The 19,332-nt window shown below is 41.1% G+C and overlaps 1 protein-coding gene across 4 annotated transcripts in view; it reads left to right on the forward strand.

Moving 5' to 3' along the window:
* Positions 1–19,332, forward strand: part of OTUD7A (OTU deubiquitinase 7A) — a 259,935-nt gene that overhangs the window by 52,156 nt on the left and 188,447 nt on the right. For all 4 annotated transcript variants that reach the window (XM_048867961.2, XM_048867960.2, XM_048867964.2 and 1 more), the window contains one exon: positions 14,485–14,596. The gene's annotated coding sequence lies outside the window, so the exon portion shown is untranslated. The remainder of the gene's footprint in view (positions 1–14,484; positions 14,597–19,332) is intronic.

Here is a 19,332-nt window from a genome sequence, read left to right on the forward strand (position 1 = left end):
ATGCTACTGTATATTTTGTAAATTTATTTTTTTAATGTTGTAACATAATCTGTGCAGTGTACTGACAATTTGTGGTACATAATCAGAGCGAGACACTTGTCCGTTTGTTTTAATCTGCTGTAGTCTCCTTTTGCGGCATTCTACTGTCCCATCCCTATGGTACCTGCATTAGAGGAGAGTAGTTAAGTTCCAGAGGAAAACACTTGTTGCATTGTGGGGAATAGTTATTAGAAAATAATGTTGCTACTTTATCTCTAACTGCTTTCTGTATCTGAAATACAACATGTCACTTTTTCATGATTAATAAACTAATGAACCTGATAAGGATTTGCTATGCCAGGGTTTTTTCCAGTTCTCTTCCTTTTCAATAGAAATTAATAAAATAAAACATGGTGGTGGTACATGTTTTTACACATAAAATTGTGCTGTAATAAAGCTGCATTTTCTTTTATTGGTATGTTAATTTTGATAACATGTACAATGGCTATATAATCTACCATCCTGTTCATGAAATTGAGGACTCTATACCTTTCCCATAAGCAACTGGAGCTGAATGGCTTCAGTTAAACGGAAGATGTTAGGTTTCTGCAACCATACATGTCTCCACTGTGTCTCAGGAAAATATTCTTAAATAAATGTTCTGGGCTTTAGCTGAGCAGCTCTCAGTAGTCTTAATAGGCGTTTTATGTCTCAAGCCCGGTGTATGGAATTTAGATCATGCAGCTAACCAAAGAACACCACACGCAGATGACTGTATCACTGTGTATCACAGGAAACCTTTTCAAATCTCAGTCTCTCTTTTTTTTTTACTTATAGTTTGTTTTCTAAGGATCTTAAAGAACTATTTCAGATATTTTAAAATAACTTCTTGTTTCAATTAATTTTCATACCATCTCTTTGCCCATGTCTCTGTCACTGGATAACCTAGTCAAAAACTGAACAGGTAATCATCTACACATCTGCATTAAAAGACAGCAGGCTTGTGTTTGTTTTTTTGTTTTTTACTACACAAGGCATTTTTAAAATAAAAAATTTCATTTTCAGCAATCAGGGAGTCAAGGTGAGTGAGGTAATATCTTTTATTGGACCAACTTCCGTTGGTGAGAGAGACAAGCTTTCGAGCTACACAGAGCTTGTCTCTCCTCTCACCAATAGAAGTTGGTCCAGTCAAATGTATTGCCACACCCCCTTGTCTCTCTCATATCCTGGGACCGACACAGCTACAACACTGCCTATTTGTAGAGATTAACATAGTTGTATTTTAGGAGTATTAATCATAATCTGCTGTATGGGATTATACTTTTTTCTTATTTTTACTCATTTTATTTTAATGTATCCATAGTGAAAATGTCTCTTTCATCGGATGAATGTGTGAAATAAGCCAATATGCAGCATTTGTTGGGAATTTTTTGCACAATGTTTCATTTTGCAGTCTTTTCCTGGGCATTTTTATTATAACGATAAGATGTTCCATGGTGTGGTCTTCTTTTGATCTTGTATGTTGGTTGAAGACATCTAATGTGGCTGTAGATGGAATGAGTTGCAAGATAGACCTGAGGTTGAAAAGGATCCTAAAGGGAGCAGGAAAGAATCCCCTAATTATCCTTCATGTGGGAACAAATGATACGGCTAGATTCTCGCTGGAAAGTATTAAGGGAGACTATGCTAGGCTGGGGAAGACGCTTAAGGAAATCGAGGCTCAGGTAATCTTTAGTGGGATTCTGCCTGTTCCTAGAGAAAGGCAACAAAGGTATGACAAGATTATGACTATCAACAGATGGCTCAGGCAGTGGTGCTATAAGGAGGGCTTTGGGATGCATGGCCAGTGGGAGGCATTCATGAACAGAGGACAGTTCTCTCGGGATGGACTTCATCTGAGTAGGGAAGGAAATAGACTTCTAGGATGGAGGCTGGCACAACTGATTAAGAAAGCTTTAAACTAGGAATTTGGGGAAGATGGTTGGGAGATGTCCAGGTAATCTCCACGCCGGATTTTAGCATTGAGAGGAAAGAAAACGAAGTAAGAAAGGATACAGCCGTGGGTAGGAGAATGTATATAAGGAGGAAGGGCAGTGTGGATACCAGTTTAATAGGTTATACTGGCTGTAGAATAACCGTGCCTAATAGGGTACAGAATGTGAGCGAGGCCAAACAGCAAAAATTAAGATGTTTGTACACCAGTGCGAGGAGCCTAGGTAACAAAATGGAGGAACTAGAGCTACTGGTGCAGGAAGTGAAACCAGATATTATAGGGATAACAGAAACGTGGTAGAATAGTAGTCATGACTGGACTACCGGTATTGAAGAGTATGTGCTGTTTAGGAAAGACTGAAATAAAGGTAAAGGTGGTGGAGTAGCATTGTATATCAATGATGAGGTAGAATGTAAGGAAATAAGAAGCGATGGAATGGATAAGACAGGGTCCGTCTGGGCAAAAATTACATTGGGGAAGAAAACTATTAGAGCCTCCCCTGGGATAGTGCTTGGGGTATGCTATAGACCGCTGGGATCTAATCTGGATATGGATAGAGCCCTTTTTAATGTTTTTAATAAAGTAAATACTAATGGAAACTGTGTGATCATGGGAGACTTTAACTTCCCAGATATAGACTGGAGGACGAGTGCTAGTAATAATAATAGGGCTCAGATTTTCCTAGATGCGATAGCTGATGGATTCCTTCATCAAATAGTTGCTGAACCGACTAGAGGGGATGCCATTTTAGATTTGGTTTTGGTGAGCAGTGAGGACCTCATAGAAGAAATGGTTGTAGGGGATAATCTTGGTTCAAGTGATCATGAGCTAATTCAGTTCAAACTGAACGGGAGGATTAACAAAAATAAATCTGCAACTAGGGTTTTTAATTTCAAAAGGGCTGACTTTCAAAAATTAAGGAAATTAGTTAGGGAAGTGGATTGGACTGAAGAACTTACAGATCTAAAGGTAGAGGAGGCCTGGGATTACTTTAAATCAAAGCTGCAGAAGCTATCGGAAGCCTGCATCCCAAGAAAGGGGAAAAAATTCATAGGCAGGAGTTGTAGACCAAGCTGGATGAGCAAGCATCTCAGAGAGGTGATTAAGAAAAAGCAGAAGGCATACAGGGAGTGGAAGATGGGAGGGATCAGCAAGGAAAGCTCCCTTATTGATGTCAGAACATATAGGGATAAAGTGAGACAGGCTAAAAGTTAAGTAGAGTTGGACCTTGCAAAGGGAATTAAAGCCTATAGTAAAAGGTTCTATAGCCATATAAATAAGAAGAAAACAAAGAAAGAAGAAGTGGGACCGCTAAACACTGAGGATGGAGTGGAGGTCAGGGATAATCTAGGCATGGCCCAATATCTAAACAAATACTTTGCCTCAGTCTTTAATAAGGCTAAAGAGGATCTTAGAGATAATGGTAGCATGACAAATGGGAATGAGGATATGGAGGTAGATATTACCATATCTGAGGTAGAAGCGAAACTCAAACAACTTAATGCGACTAAATTGGGGGGCCCAGATAATCTTCATCCAAGAATATTAAAGGAATTGGCACAAGAAATTGGAATCTGTAAACTTAGGGGTTGTACCGTATGATTGGAGAATTGCTAACATAGTTCCTATTTTTAAGAAAGGGAAAAAAAGTGATCCGGGTAACTATAAGCCTGTTAGTTTGACATCTGTCGTATGCAAGGTTTTGGAAAAAATTTTGAAGGAGAAAATAGTTAAGGACATTGAAGTCAATGGTAAATGGGACAAAATACAATATGGTTTCACAAAAGGTAGATCGTGCCAAACCAACCTGATCTCCTTTTTTGAGAAAGTAACAGATTTTTTAGACAAAGGAAATGCAGTGGATCTAATTTACCTAAATTTCAGTAAGGCATTTGATACTGTGTCACATGGGGAATTATTAGCTAAATTGGAAAAGATGGGGATCAATATGAAAATTGAAAGGTGGATAAGGAATTGGTTAAAGGGGAGACTACAAGGGGTCCTATTGAAAGGTGAACTGTCAGGCTGGAGGGAGGTTACCAGTGGAGTTCCTCAAGGATCAGTTCTGGGACCAATCTTATTTAATCTTTTTATTACTGACCTCGACACAGAAAGTGGGAGTGTGCTAATGAAGTTTGCAGATGATACAAAGCTGGGAGGTATTGCCAATTTAGAGAAGGACAGGGATATCATACAGGAGGATCTGGATGACCTTGTAAACTGGAGTAATAGTAATAGGATGAAATTTAATAGTGAGAAGTGTAAGGTTATGCATTTAGGGATTAATAGCAAGAATTTTAGTTATAAACTGGGGACGCATCAATTAGAAGTAATGGAGGAGGAGAAGGACCTTGGACTATTGGTTGATCACAGGATGACTATGAGCTGCCAATGTGATATGGCTGTGAAAAAAGCTAATGCGGTCTTGGGATGCATCAGGAGAGGTATTTCCAGTAGGGATAAGGAGGTTTTAGTACTGTTATACAAGGCACTGGTGAGACCTCACCTGGAATACTGTGTGCAGTTCTGGTCTCCTATGTTTAAGAAGGATAAATTCAAACTGGAACAGGTACAGAGAAGGGCTACTAGGATGATCCGAGGAATGGAAAACTTGTCTTATGAAAGGAGACTCAAGGAGCTTGGCTTGTTTAGCCTAACTAAAAGAAGGTTGAGGGGAGATATGATTGCTCTTTATAAATATATCAGAGGGATAAATACCAGAGAGGGAGAGGAATTATTTAAGCTCAGTACCAATGTGGACGCAAGAACAAATGGATATAAACTGGCCACCAGGAAGTTTAGACTAGAAATTAGACGAAGGTTTCTAACCGTCAGAGGAGTGAAGTTTTGGAATAGCCTTCCAAGGGAAGCAGGGGGGCAAAAGATCTATCTGGCTTTAAGATTAAACTCGGTAAGTTTATGGAGGAGATGGTATGATGGGATAACATGGTTTTGGTAATTAAATATTCATGGAATATTTCTGTGAAGAAAGAAGTGGTTCAGGACTATTTAGAAAAGCTGGACGTGCACAAGTCCATGGGGACGGATGCGTTGCATCCGAGAGTGCTAAAGGAATTGGCGGATGTGATTGCAGAGCCATTGGCCATTATCTTTGAAAACTCATGGCAATCGGGGGGAGTCCTGGAAGACTGGAAAAAGGCTAATGTAGTGCCAATCTTTAAAAAAGGGAAGAAGGAGGATCCTGGGAACTACAGGCCAGTCAGCCTTACCTCAGTCCCTGGAAAAATCCTGGACCAGCTCCTCAAGGAATCAATTCTGAAGCACTTAGACGAGAGGAAAGTGATCAGGAACAGTCAGCATGGATTCACCAAGGGAAAGTCATGCCTGACTAATCTAATTGCTTTCTATGATGAGATAACTGGTTCTGTGGATGAAGGGAAAGCAGTGGACATGTTATTCCTTGACTTTAGCAAAGCTTTTGACACCGTCTCCCACAGTATTCTTGTCAGCAAGTTAAAGAAGTATGGGCTGGATGGATGCACTACAAGGTGGGTAGAAAGTTGGCTAGATTGTCGGGCTCAACAGCTAGTGATCAATGGCTCCATGTCTAGTTGGCAGCCGGTATCTAGCGGAGTGCCCCTAGGGTCGGTCCTGGGGCTGGTTTTGTTCAATATCTTTATTAATGATCTGGAGGATGGTGTGGATTGCACCCTCAGCAAGTTTGTGGATGACACTAAACTGGGAGGAGTGGTAGATACGCTGGAGGGTAGGGATAGGATACAGAGGGACCTAGACAAATTGGAGGATTGGGCCAAAAGAAATCTGATGAGGTTCAACAAGGACAAGTGCAGAGTCCTGCACTTAGGATGGAAGAATCCCATGAACCGCTACAGACTAGGGACCGAATGGCTAGGCAGCAGTTCTGCAGAGAAGGACCTAGGGGTGACAGTGGACGAGAAGCTGGATATGAGTCAACAATGTGCCCTTGTTGCCAAGAAGGCCAATGGCATTTTGGGATGTATAAGTAGGGGAATTGCCAGCAGATCGAGGGACGTGATCGTTCCCCTCTATTCGACATTGGTGAGGCCTCATCTGGAGTACTGTGTCCAGTTTTGGGCCCCACACTACAAGAAGGATGTGGAAAAATTGGAGAGAGTCCAGCGAAAGGCAAAAAAATTGTTAGGGGTCTGGAACACATGACTTATGAGGCGAGGCTGAGGGAACTGGGATTGTTTAGTCTGTGGAAGAGAAGAATGAGGGGGGATTTGATAGCTGCTTTTAACTACCTGAAAGGTGGATCCAAAGAGGATGGATCTAGACTATTCTCAGTGATAGCAGATGACAGAACAAGGAATAATGGTCTCAAGTTGCAGTGGGGGAGATTTAGGTTGGATATTAGGAAAAACTTTTTCACTAGGAGGGTTGTGAAACACTGGAATGCGTTACCTAGGGAGGTGGTGGAATCCCCTTCCTTAGAAGTTTTTAAGGTCAGGCTTGACAAAGCCCTGGCTGGGATGATTTAGTTGGGGATTGGTCCTGCTCTGGGCAGGGGGTTGGACTAGATGACCTCCAGAGGTCCCTTCCAACTCGGATATTCTATGATTCTATGGTAAATAGGCCTAATGGCCTGTGATGGGATGTTAGATGGGGTGGGATCTGAGTTACCCAGGAAAGAATTTTCTGTAGTATCTGGCTGGTGAATCTTGCCCATGTGCTCAGGGTTTAGCTGATCGCCATATTTGGGGTCGGGAAGGAATTTTCCTCCAGGGCAGATTGGAAGAGGACCTGGAGGTTTTTCGCCTTCCTCTGTAGCATGGGGCATGGGTCACTTGCTGGAGGATTCTCTGCTCCTTGAACTCTTTAAACCACGATTTGAGGACTTCAGTAGCTCAGACATAGGTGAGAGGTTTTTCGCAGGAGTGGGTGGGTGAAATTCTGTGGGCTGCGTTGTGCAGGAGGTCAGACTAGATGATCATAAGGGTCCCTTCTGACCTTCGAATCTATGAATCTATAAGTGAACCTAGTCAAATATGTTGTACTTGTATCTGTTCTGATGGGTGAGCTTTCAGCCTAGCTAGCTATGCTTTTCAGAGTATTTTAGTCTCCTTGACTTTTGTAATTTCCTGCTTCTGCCCCACCTCCCTCCCCATTCTATGCCAAGTAAGCTGTTGTTTTTATGTACAGTATCGGCTGTATAGACAGTCAGCTTGGGGATAACTGTTGCCAGGTGTCCCACTGAAATGCAAACTGACTTCTGACATTGAAGAAGGCAGAGACAGTAGGAAGAATGTGTTAGTACCCACTCGAAGGTGAGGGAATTGTCAGTTCCCTTCCCTGACAGGAAAGGATGTCATTCTGATGTCATTGTGGTCATAGGGAGAGACAAGTGGCCCAACGGATGCAAGGCTTCATTACAGCAACAGTTAATACCAAAATAATTGGCTTTGCTCCTGTCTTTGGACTACCAGAAAAATCATGCTTGTTAGCAAAAGCTGACATCAATTAAGTTAAGCTCATCTTGACTAAAATGCAAAAATGTTAATTTTCTGGCATTCTTAGTGCTACAATATAGATGGCCAGATTCTGCACCATTGGAGTCAGTAGAAGTTTTGCCATTTATTTCAGTGAGCAGAGGGTTAATGCATAGGACATACACATGTAATATGGTGAATAACATGTCCTCTGCTGTTTGGGTGCAACTTGCTGCCACGTTTGGACACTTTGTTATTGTGCAATTTGTACCTGGGAGTGGAAAGGATCAGGTCCTCTTCTGCATCAGTCTCTTGTGTGTGTACAGAAGGAACTTGCTAATATTGTACTTTGCGACTGTGAAACCATTCATAGACAGGAAGAATGGAAGTTCCACATTGTTTCAATGCACTGCAGTGAACAGATTGTAATTCCTCTTCTGCTGAACCTCCTACTATGGTCAAGTTTTATTTGAAAATTTGAATGAAATCCCACCAAAAGTCTTTCTTCAAGCAAATCCCCCATTGAAGCAAATAAGACATCTGCAATGGTCCATAATGAGGGATCTACTGGAAACCATTTTGTTACCAGTCTACAGAAATACAAAAAAAAGTGTTCTTTTTACAGCACCTGTAACAGCATTCCTAATTGTATGGCTGAGCTTTAATTGAGTTAATAGTACAAGCTATACAGTAATTACCAAGAACCGTGACTACATGGTTGTCATTGGAATGATACCAAGCTCTCCAGTATAGTGAGATGTTTGCAGCAACATCTCCATTCTATTCAGTGGAATTTATGGTAACCTTCTTGTCTTGCACATTAACTCTAACCTGCATACACCTCTGCTGTAGCTCAGAGGAAAGTCTGGGTTTGGCATGTGGTTCCAGCAAATCCTGGGTATATGCAGCACTGTAGTTAGTGGTGTCTAGTAAAATAAAGATGAATCTATGCTGTCTGGGGTTAGTTGGGCCAGGTTCCAGGGAGCAGATCACACTGTGTTCTCAAATATGGCCACCAGTCCCCTCGTAGTTTCCAACAAACAGGGGTGAATCTTCCTATGGGTTCTCAGTTTGATTTGATCACAGGGTCAAATCAGATTGTTCAAAACCAGAACCTTTTTGAACTTCAAGGGCTGTATGCTCTCTTGAATCTTTATTTGACCCAAACTTTGAAGGGTTCCAGAAACCATAAGAATAGATCACTTTCCACCCTGAATGAAGTCTAATTTGTCCAAAAACTCAAATAGTTAGTAACTTTCTGGAGAAACAGTACTGTCTGCTCCAGTGGCCATTAAAAGAGGTAACTGTTTTCCCCTTAACGGGCAGGGAATTTAGGCAGAAAATTCCCATTAACACTAATGGGAGATACATTTCTAATTAACTGCACAGCAGTGGAAGAATAAACCCCACTGGCTGATAGTAGATAGCAAACCTGTCACCCCTGAGAAGCAACCAGTAAGACACCCAGATGCTACTGACAACATACCCTTAAAAAAAAACTCTCCTAATGCTAAATTGCCATTTTGTTATATCGTAGCCTTTTTACTGTATGCTTTTGAACATTATTGGTGATCCATTGGGTATTAAATGAAATAAATGGAAGAAGTTAAGGATGATTTGCTCAGGCTGACTGATTTAAATCTTAGATCTTGTTTCTGGTCCAATGCAAATTATTTGGATACTTTGGCTCTGGCTACAGACATGCATGGATATATTTTGGGTCCAGAAAAGAACTTAAGAGTGACGGTAGAAGACTCAATAATGTATTATTCACTGATGACAAACTAGCTTGACTGCCCATGCAATTCAAGTAAATATATAATCTAATTAGAATATCTTTACACAGCAATGTGGTTCTACTGAGTATGAGAATTTTTACCATCTATTTTAAAATCTAACCACCATTGTCGTTTACTCTGGTCATGTACATCTTGCTTATGAAATCAATAGTGCACAAATTGGCCAGTGTTCTGTGATGATAAAATGCTCACCCTGCTCACCAGGATGCGGGGTTTTGGCTGGGTTGAAGGAAACAGAGACCTCACCCACCCCTGCTAGGGAGGCATTCTTGGAAGCAGCTGGAGTTCCTCTGAGTGGCTCACTGTACCATTTCCCGCCTTCGCACCTATCCAGGGGATTGGGCTATCCTGGTGCCTGCTCTGGGGAAGGGGACACAGGTAAGGGATTGTGTGTGTTGTGCATGGGGAGGCAGGGTTGAATCCCTCTCCCCGCTCCCTACCCACGTTGCTGTTGGTTACGTGACATTAGTCTGTCTTTTGGGATCTCAGTGGGCAACATGTGGGGAGAGGCTTCCTGGTATAGAAAGCCAGTATTTGGTACACTTACTCAGCCTCACCCTTAAATTGGGTATGCTGGATTGCCCAGTGCATTAACTTCGTGGCCCGTCACCATGTTGGGACATGGAAGGGATTTTTTTCTGGGTAGGCAGAATTGGCAAACAGATATGTGGGTCTTTTTGCTTGCTTCTTGGCAACCAGGAAGTCTAGTTCCTGGGTTCACAGAGCAAAGTTGCTGAAACTTGTGAAGATTTATCTGTGTGGACTGCAGGGTAGCAAAGGTTGAGCTGAGAGAGTTGGAGGGCTGCTTAGGCATTGGTCCTGTGCATTGGCACAGCCTGGTGAAGGGTGAACTTCAATATTTGGTGCAGCTTGAGGCTGTCCTCATCTCAGTTCTTCTCGTCTCCCCAACTCCATGTAGAAGTCTGGCATCCAGGCCCTGTCTCTCAGTAGGTTGTGTGTGGTGGAGAGTAGTTTAAATTGCATTCCACTTTAAAAATAAATAAACAAAATTGTATCTGAGGCCATTGTGGCCAGCTGAATATCGACAGTGGAATGGCACTGCCAGAAGCTGTGCTGTGTGGTTTACCCAGCTCAGCTGATGGTTTAAGTTCAAATAAAGTTGGAGCATCCACAAACAACTTGAGAACTTGTCCTTGGGTCCACATCAACTTTCTTTTAATTCTTCCGTCTGAATTAGGAAGATCTAACCCATAGCTGCTCAGGTGGCTAGGGGGACAATGAAGCCTGCCTTTGGCAAACAGGTATCAGATAACAGTGGGACCAGGAAGTTTTCTCAAGGTATTAAGAAGATATTTAGCTGTAAAGATGTTGATCAACCAAGTTATATCCAGGGTTGGAACCACAGGGACAGGTGGAGGAAATACCTTTTATATCTTAAATCTCTTTACATGCTGAAAGCAGATAGGGAAAAGTTGTTGTTTTTTCCTATTTTGCACAGAGTACAGTCACTTTCAATATGTGACATGCAGCACTATACCACACACCCTTAGTGTTCTGCAGATCTAAAGGAAGGCCACAGCAAAAATATACATAATGCAGAAATCCAAATAACAACGAAATAGGTTTCCTATTCTCTTCCATATTCAATCCTAGTTCACAACAAAACAATAAGGGGACAAATCCCTTGTAGGCCAGTGAGGGCAGAACCTGTCCTATTTGATAAGAGACATTTGAGAATGCCTGAATGTAATGAATATAAAAGGCAGCTGAGCTGACTGAATATTAAAGCAGCTGTACTGAGTAATAGGAGGGAGTGGGTTGTAGCTGAGTGACAACTCATCGTATAATCATCATATTTTCCACTTAAAGCATCTCAGAAAAACAGGAAAGACAGTTTAATTTTTTTTGTCTGCAGATAACTAGCAGATTGAGTAATTATTTTTTAAAGAAAAACCCCTTAGATTATATACTTTTCTGTTTCATAGAAAGGTTATTTTGAAAGTATTGAGATGTATGTTGCAAAATATTATTTTTTCCCCAGCTACTAAGTCATACAGAAAATTTCCCCTGGTCATGTTTCCTTTCCTTAATGTCCTCTCTTCTACTGAGGTCAGATTGCTCTGCTGGCATTTCACGATGCACAGCTGATCAGCCAGCTAAGCGCTGGCTTCAGCATGTTTCAGAATCTCTGTTTGAGTCTATCCATCCCTTTTCCCACTCACCCTGCCACCCCCGAGAAGCTACCTGTAAGACACACAGATGGACTGGTTAAATGCAGTGCAGTCACTTGAAGTTACAGTACATGGCTCAATTATGGAATGCTGAGGAGGCAGCTTGTAAACCTCCTTTTTTGTGTCTGAAATACTCACTTATAAGGAGTTGGTCAAGTGGGAACAAAGGTTCTGTGATCATTTAAAACAACAGAAGGTTCCCAGTGTTCATAGAGAAATCTCACGTACCGCCAAATGGATTTTGTTACATGATCAGGAGAGTGGCAACGTGCTTCATTTAGCAAAGTGAGATTTCAAAGCAATTGCGTCTCTGGGGGAAAATCTAAAATCAATAAGAGACCTGGATTTATGCTGTGAATTTTCAGAGATGGCTCCACGATGTTGTTCCGTCTCCACATCCTATGCTAACCCTGAAAGATCCCATCATGCTCATGATGAAGAGCTTTGTTGACTGGTATGTTAATCGGTGTGTGCTGATTTGGTTGGGGTTTTTGTATTTAGGGTATTTTAGCTTCATGCAGTGTGACTGTTTGTTTTAAACTGATATTTTATTATTTTTGAAGATGGAACTGTATGTGGGAAGTTGATCAAGTATTGGAATGAAGCCTGGCAATGAAACTGTAGCTAGACTTTTGCTGTCAAATCAAGTCAAACTATAGTCTTCAAAGTCCAGAGCAAGGTCAAAGAATAATTTCCATTGTTTTATATTCTTTTAAAACAGTATCACCTGAGTTCAGACAGCATCAATACATTAATTTTCTTTCCTCTGCTAATGTGTGCAGTTCTGTAGCAAAAAATATTGCTTAAGTCCTTCTTCCTTACAGTTTGTGTGCGCCTGTGCGTGCACACACACACAAACACCCTGTGTTGTCCTGATATCCTAAAGGCCTCCAGGGAATGTGTCTCTTCATGTTGCAGGTTTTTTTGTCAATATCATAAGTTTTTAAAATTGTATAAACATTCAAAACACGGGTTTTTAAAAAACAATGAATAAAACACTGCAGATCTATTCGATATGAAAAAGTAAAGTGTCTGGAGTTGCATGAACATGCAATAGTTTGGTTGTTGCTATTGCAAAAAAAATTAATTTTTCCTCTGCCAGATAAAGCTAAAAGCCTGTTGATGAGCTGATATTTGTATAAGACAATATGTCCAGAGCAGGGCTGGCTCTAGGCTTTTTGCCGCCCCAAGCGGGAAAAAAAAACCCCAACCTCCAAGAGCTCAAAAAAACCCAACCCGGAATGCCAGCCCTGGAATTGTGCCGCCCCAAGCATGGGTTTGGTTTGCTGGTGCCTACAGCTGGTCCTGGTCCAGAGGATGTACTATCTTAGACAGTTAAGCTTGAGAAACTGATTAATCAAAGTAGCTGAAGATTCAAATCGGTCTGATATGGAAATACTGTGGAAATGTCAGAAGAGGAAAAATCAGAGACTTGTATTTTGAATCATATGCAAGATATATTAATTGTATTGTACACTTGCTAGAGTAAACCTGGTTTATCAGAACATTTTTAACATAAAATTGAGGTTATCTTTTAGAACACCTGAAAAGTAAATAGTATCCTCTTTTGGGGGGGAAAAAAAGTGGAATGAATAAAACTGATGATTTTAGCCTGCTTAGCAGCAGCAGTAGCTCAAACTACTGTGGGTTGGTCTCTCCAGAAGTTTTCTTTTTACTTATTTACTATCAGAAATTGAAGGATTGAAAGGATTACATGGGTGAAATCCTTGCCCCATTGAAGTCAATGAAAAAACTCTAATTTGTTTTCAACAGGGTTAGGATTTCAGCTTATATATTCTAAGAGCCTGATCCCATAAAGACTTAAGCATAATGGGTAACTTTTACTCATGTGAACAGTCCCAATGAAGTCAGTGAGGCTACTCATATATGCTTAATTCTTTGTAGGATCAGGCCCTATATGAATAAGGACTTTTTTTTTTTGAAAAGTGACCTTCTCTCATATCAACTACTAAGTCAAAATTATTTTGACACATTCATTGATTCATCTTTTGATTCTCCATTGTCTACAAAAATTGTATTTTAATATAATTTACCTGTAATGGCGATGACTTGAGAGAAGAGAATATAAAAAGCCGCACTCAGAATGAAATGTTTTCCCTTCAGCCTTATAGTATAACACATTTTTGATACTTGGATGAAGAGTTAATTGTGTCACTAGCAAAAGCCAGTATTCCAATGTTCAGGTACACGTTAGTTGTTTTCAAAATATCAATTAAAAGGTTGATACCTGAGTTTACAGATAATGCTTAATTGATGTTAGGATGTTTTAGTCTCTATTTTCCAATTGTAACAGGAGATTTTTTTTAAAAAAGTTGTGTAGGGACATCTTGTAATTAACTTTACAGAAGAAAAGAGAATTATATGTCTTGATTCTTCTCGTATGAAAATTCTACATCATTTTTTTTTGCCTGGAATTTATTCGTTTAATGAAAGTTAGTGCCATAAAATGAGCTTTTAATGAGCTAATAGTCAAAGTTAGACAGCTCAGTCAAAAAACGAATAAAATCCCATTTTCTTTTCAATAAATGGGAGGTCATGAAAATATTCTCTCTAAAGTTAAACAGAAGTGTGATTAGTTATACTAGGTTCTTATCTCTGTGAAAATACAATTTAAGGCTTTCTCCCAAGACATTTCCCTGCTATATGAGCCCAGTTTCTATGATGATTCAACACAGGTGTATAGATTTTTCATGTAGCCCAAGGTCTATTTTTGGGGATTGATTCAGATCTCTGCCTTTTCCACCTTGTAAAAAACCATGCACACAATGTAAATTTGGGTCTCTCAGTGCCAAGAAAATCAAGAGCCTTGTATTTTTTACTAATTTGTGTTAAAAAAAATCCTCAAAAATAGATAAAAACGGAAGTTATTTGACTTGATTTTGTTTGTGCATTTGCAAATATTTCTAACTGGAAGCTGTTTCTACCAATACAGCACAGCAGAGCTACAGTAGCCTGGTTAGTAGTGAAGTTGCAGATAATTTTATAACAATGTCTCTCTTCCCTTATATGTGCCCTTTAATTGATTGAAGGAAAGGCAACCGTTCCAATGCTTTCTTGTTGTTATCTAGTTTACAGGGTAGACAGGACTGGAACTATTTCTGCAGCTTCTGGGAGCCTGCTGCTAAGCAATGTGACAACATAAATCTGAAAACAGTATTGCTGTTGGAAACAACCGGAAAAGTGAGTATTTGGGGCTATTCTTTCCCCTATCCCGTACTCTGTTTCTGGAATGCATTAATGAATATGGTGAGTGAGTGTTGGGGGTGGGTCTGAAGAGACTTTTCCACTTGTATGTTTTAGAGTTCAAGACAGGAAAGGTTTTTCAGTGACTCTGAAGAAGCTGCAGGGGTCTTGGGTTCTGTGCTTAACTCTGCTACTGGGTTGCTGTATTACTTCAGACAAGTCCATTTAAGTTCTGTGACTCAATTTACCCATATTGAAAATGGACTTAACACCTATTGGGCAGGGGGGTCAATTAACTGTAAAGAGTTTGCAGGCCTCTGGTGAAAGGTAATATAGGACAAATATTCTCCCCATGCCAACCCTGAGTCAGCAGGTATAGTGGAAGGGGGTGCTACTGGAGAGAAGGATTCCTTCCCCAAGCCCCAGAGTGGCAGTGGAGTCACTCCATGGGCACCACAGCAACCCTTATGCCACAGTTGCTCTTGAACTCTGCTCTCATTAGCGATTCACTGGCTGCATATTTGTTCCACCCCCTCCTCCATCTTGCTCTTGCCTCCCCAAGCCCCACTCTGTGAAGTGCAGGGAGCCCGTAGGCAGACCTTTATGCAATCTTCACTAAACCTGCCTCCCCCTCCTCTATTTGCCTAGTGCCCCTGTGCAGTGAAAAACTGTACCAGTTGTGCTGTGTCTGAGGATCTTTGTGTATATGGAGATGGAAGTGAGATTGCTCCCATATATGTGCAAAGTACCGAGACCTATCTAGTGAACTCACTTATGGAAAGTGCTTTATATGATACTCTTTTTTACAAAGCTACAACAGCAGTGAAATGTGAACTAGAATACAGCATGTACTGCCTGGCAGGGCAGTCTCCATAAGGGTCCCAGAGCTGTGGATTGGCCTCCAACTCCAGTCCAAACTAGCTTGCGTTTGCCAAATTTCAGGGCAATCTGTAAAGCCAAATTATTTCAATTGGCCTTTGAAGTAAGATGAAGGTGTAGGCCAATGTCTGGGAGTGCTGGTGTTTTAGTATGTTCCGCAGCTGGGCGGAAGGGGTGAGCTGATGATGATGCAGTTTGATTTTGTAATTTTAAATAATTGACAGCGTACTTAGAGTAATGGTTCTCAAACTTATTTGATCGCGCCCATCTCTTCTTTGTGTCTGTTGTGGTTTATGCCCCTCCCCACACACAAGTACATATATCGATTAAAACAAAAATCAATATGCAACTCTGTCAAGGTTCCTTCCCTACTCTGAACTCTAGGGTACAGATGTGGCGACCTGCATGAAAACCCCCTAAGCTTATTTTTACCAGCTTAGGTTAAAACTTCCCCAAGGTACAAACTATTTCACCTTTTGCCCTTGGACTTTATTGCTGCCACCACCAAGCGTCTAACAAATATATAACAGGGAAAGAACCCGCTTGGAAACGTCTTTCCCCCCCAAATCCTCCCCAAACCCTACACCCCCTTTCCTGGGGAAGGCTTGATAAAAATCCTCACCAATTTGCATAGGTGAACACAGACCCAAAACCTTGGATCTTAAGAACAATGAAAAAGCAATCAGGTTCTTAAAAGAAGAATTTTAATTGAAGAAAAAAATAAAAGAATCACCTCTGTAAAATCAGGATGGTAAATACCTTACAGGGTAATCAGATTCAAAGCATAGAGAATCTCTCCAGGCAAAACCTTAAGTTACAAAAAGACACAAAAACAAGAATATACATTCCATTCAGCACAGCTTATTTTATCAGCCATTTAAACAAAACAGAATGTAATGCATATCTAGCTAGATTACTTACTAAGTTCTAAGACTCCATTCCTTTTCTGTTCCTGGCAAAAGCATCATCACAGACAGAGAGAACCTTTGTTTCTCCCCCGCTCCAGCTTTGAAAGTATCTTGTCTCCTCATTGGTCATTTTGGTCAGGTGCCAGCAAGGTTCTAGCTTCTTAGCTTCTTAACACTTTACAGGTGAAAGCGTTTTTCCTCTGGCCAGGAGGGATTTAAAGGTGTTTACCCTTCCCTTTATATTTATGACAAACTCTCACTAAATATTAAAAACAGTAAGCCGTCTATTTGAATAGAGCCAATGGTCCATTGAAATAAGAATAAAAGCAAAACTGAGATTATGATCGATGCTCACAGATAAATGTGCACACTACGTTGAGGCAAATGGATTGACATACGGATGGCAATGACTTTGTATAATGTTATGCAAACTTAACAGATATCTGTCAAAATGCACAGTGCCATCTAGGGTCAAAGGCACAGCACCATCTGAGGACAGAGACAAACACCTACAAGATCTCTATCAAGCGTTCTTACAACTACAGTACCCACCTGCTGAAGTGAAGAAACAGATTGACAGAGCCAGAAGAGTACCCAGAAGTAACCTACTACAGGACAGGCCCAACAAAGAAAGTAACAGAACGCCACTAGCCGTCACCTTCAGCCCCCAACTAAAACCTCACCTTCAGCCCCCAACTAAAACCTCTCCAGCGCATCATCAAGGATCTACAACCTATCCTGAAGGACAACCCATCACTCTCACAGATCTTGGGAGACAGGCCAGTCCTTGTTTACAGACAGCCCCTCCACCTGAAGCAAATACTCACCAGCAACCACACAACAAAAACACTGACGCAGGAACCTGTCCTTGCAACAAAGCCCGTTGCCAACTCTGTCAACATATCTATTCAGGGGACACCATCATAGGGCCTAATCACATCAGCCACGCTATCAGAGGCTCGTTCACCTGCACATCTACCAATGTGATATATGCCATCATGTGCAGCAATGCCCCTCTGGCATGTACATTGGCCAAACCGGACAGTCTCTACATAAAAGAATAAATGGACACAAATCAGATGTCAAGAATTATTATAACATTCGAAAACCAGGCGGAGAACACTTCAGTCTCTCTGGTCACTCAATTACAGACATAAAAGTCGCAATTCTTCAACAAAAATCTTCAAAAACAGACTCCAACGAGAGACTGCTGAATTGGAATTAATTTGCAAACTGGACACCATTAAATTAGGCTTGAATAAAGACTGGGAGTGGATGTGTCATTACACAAAGTAAAACTATTTCCCCATGTTTATTTCTTCCCCCCTACTGTTCCTCACATGTTCTTGTCAACTGCTGTAAATGGCCCATCTTGATTATCACTAAAAAAGGCTTTTTTCTCTCCTGCTGGTAAAAGCTCACCTTATCTGATCCCTCTCGTTGTAGTGTGTATGGTAACACCCAATGTTTCATGTTCTCTGTGTATACAAAATCTTCCTACTATGTTTTCCACTGCATGCATCCGATGAAGTGGGCTGTAGCCCACAAAAGCTTATGCTCAAATTTGTTATTCTCTAAGGTGTCACAATTACTCCTCATCTTTGTTAGTTATTCATTGCTGTGGACAAAATGTCACGACTCCCCCCAGTACATTCCATGCCCTCCCCAGAGGGCCTGTCCCCCCAGTTTGAGAACCTCCAACTTAGTCTGTGCATGGGGACATATAATTATAAATCTAAATAAATAAATAAATAGGTTGGGGGGGGGTCTTTATTCTTAGTCTCACTTAACTTCCTTTCTTCTTGTGCTGACTCTTCGCCTCTTTCCTACCAGAACCTAGGACTCTTGTACTAGGAATATGTTTCTCTATGCAACATACATGCACTACATTCAAACAGCCCCCAGATGTAATATATGCGCACCTTCTCTTTCTCTCTTCCCTTCCCTGCATCGATCAAATTAATCATAGACAGTGATGTACAGATCAAGGATAGCAGTTTGTTCAATTCAGGCAATGCACACTGATGTCCTTGCCTTAACTTTAGCTATTTCATTTACAGCTTTACAAAAAAGAGTTGAGTTTAAATAGGGTTTAACCAATCAGCTTGGAAATTTAGCCTCACACCAACATAGCTTTATATCAGGAGTCTGGAAAGGTTACCCAGCCTTAGGTGATACAGAGGTGTGTGTTGTTGTAATGAGTTTTGGATTACAAAAACAGCTTTCCATTGTGTTAAGGGGTGCTTTGCATTTTGCTCAGTCACTCAAATTCTTTATGCTTCCTCATGACAACCTTTTACTGTGTTTGACATCACTGTAAATAAATGGCAAATGGCAGTGGCAATGGATGGAAGCAACAGATTTAGCCAAGTGGCTGCAGCTTTATTATAACTTCAGACAACAAAACAAGGTCCCACCTAAAGGGTGTGTGACAGGGTCAGGCCAGATGGCTACAGGAGAATGATAGAAGGCAGATATATTAGCCCCAGGTTAAGTAGGTCCCTTTTCCCTGGGTAAGGTAACAGGGAAGATTCCAGAACAATCAGGAACTTTCTGGAAACAATTAAGGCAGACAGGCTGATTAGAACACCTGCAGCCAATCAAGAAGCTGCTAGAATCAATTAAGGCAGGTGAATCAGGGAACCTGGGTTTAAAAAGGAGCTCACTTCAGTTTGTGGCATGCGTGCAAGGAGCTGGGAGCAAGAGGCGCAAGAAGCTGAGAGTGAGAAGGCGTATTACTGGAAGACTGAGAAGTACAAGCATTATCAGACATCAGGAGGGAGGTTCTGTGGTGAGAATAAAGAAGGTGTTGGGAGGAGGCCATGGGGAAGTAGCCTAGGGAGTTGTAGCTGTCACGCACTGTAGACAGCTGTAATGCACAGGGTCCTGGGTTGGAACCTGGAGTAGAGGGTTCCCCCTATCCCGCCATCTCTCCAACTCCCTACT

Source organism: Caretta caretta, chromosome 10 (genome assembly GCF_965140235.1).
Source record: "Caretta caretta isolate rCarCar2 chromosome 10, rCarCar1.hap1, whole genome shotgun sequence".
In the NCBI taxonomy this organism is placed as follows: domain Eukaryota; kingdom Metazoa; phylum Chordata; order Testudines; family Cheloniidae; genus Caretta; species Caretta caretta.